The following is a 1779-nucleotide window of genomic DNA, read 5'->3' as shown; positions in this document are numbered from 1 at the left end:
TTTACTTTGTTCACCTTCAAAATAAAATAAGACAAGGTGACACAACTCTTGTTTGGCCACAATTCATTAAGTATCTATCCAACATTGTAGGTGTGAAAATATCATATCGGTTATATATTAAAGCTGTTGTTTATGTACAGAACATTGTATAGCTGTCATGGTAAAATTATACTTTTTAAATTACTACTTCAACAGCTAAAGCTAGTTCAAAAATTCCTCTTATTTTTATATTGTTAAACTGCTGTTAAAATGTTATGTTAAGTAAAACAAAAAATATTTGAACTAATCACAATGCAATAAAGTTTCTGTTAAAATATTAATTAAACAATTCCAAAATACATAAATGAATACATGTTTTGATAAAACATGTGAAAATACATGTTATTTGCATTTGTAAAATATTAATTCATTAATTTAATTCAAATATTGTTAAAATATTAAATATTAGATAATATTGAAATCATTAAAAGATAATGTGCAACATTATTTCATTCCTGCTCAAATGTAGATTAATTGATCAGCTATATGGATTTTAGCAACACCAATTTAAAAAGTGTCAGAAACATCTATGATGTTCATTCAGAAATGTACAAAATGTGCTGAGATTTATTATGAAAGTTACTGACTGGAAACACTTCACTCACCATTTCACTTTATTTGATCGTTGTGTGTGCTGGTGTGTGTGTGTTCCCCAGTGTCAGGCCGCACCCGCAGTGGAAACAAGACACAATTGCGCAACCTGAAAACCAGGAGACAACCTCATGGTTTCGTCATGTGTGTCATTCGTTGATGTCATGTGTTTCCCGTCAGATTTGTCCTATATACATTTGATATTATTAGGGAAATAGTAGATGCTCCTCAAACACCTTTTATGTCGATGCTTGTTTTGCCAAGAAGGCATTGTGCAAGATGAGTAATGATCTCTTTCACTTTTTTGTCTGGAAGTTATGGCAAGAATGTCTTCCTTCTCACAAACCCCGCCCGTAGAAACAGACAAGAGTGTACACATTAACAACTATTTGAAGTTATTCACGGAGATGGAAGATGATTGGTATGGTCACGGGAGTACTTTATTGATTGGTGATGTGGTTGATGAAGTGATTCATGACTGGCATGGTGATTTTCTTTTCTCCGTAAAGGAAAAATACAAAGGATCGCTTTAATATATTCTTTAAGGCATTGGATGATTCATGCCCCAAAATGCATTTCCGCATATTTAAAAAGTTAAACATCAACTCAATGAACATAAAGTTCACCCATTTGGCTGGAAGAACAAAGCCCTAAAGCAGTGACGTTATTAGTCATTGTGTCCACTTCAAGTTTACCTAGTGTCTTTTTAGAAGCTGCAAGAGTATTTTTTTTTTATTTTTAGAAAATGAATGCATGGCTGTTCCCTCTAATTTATGACTAACCGGTCCAGAGTGGATCCCACTTCTCTCACCAGCATCAGTTGAGATAGACTTGAGCTCCCCTTTGACACTAATAAGGACAATTAAGCGCTATAGAAAATTGAGGAAAGGATGCTACCTGTGGTTTATTTATAAGGCTAATGGTGGCCGGATGATGTGACGAACATTTATACGACAACACCCCCTTGTGGTTTACAAACGCAAGTGGTAATAATTGTCACCAGCAGATAGCGCAAAAAACTCATGATGTGTGATTACAGAGAAAATTGCAGAAACGATATAATACATAGTTGATGCACCAGATGGCAGTATATCGGCACAAATCACATTTCCATCCAGCTACAGACGCCACATGTTTAATAGAAGCGGT

The sequence above is a fragment of the Syngnathus acus genome, chromosome 5 (genome assembly GCF_901709675.1).
Source record: "Syngnathus acus chromosome 5, fSynAcu1.2, whole genome shotgun sequence".
Taxonomy (NCBI): Eukaryota; Metazoa; Chordata; class Actinopteri; order Syngnathiformes; family Syngnathidae; genus Syngnathus; species Syngnathus acus.
This window is presented reverse-complemented; position numbering follows the sequence as displayed.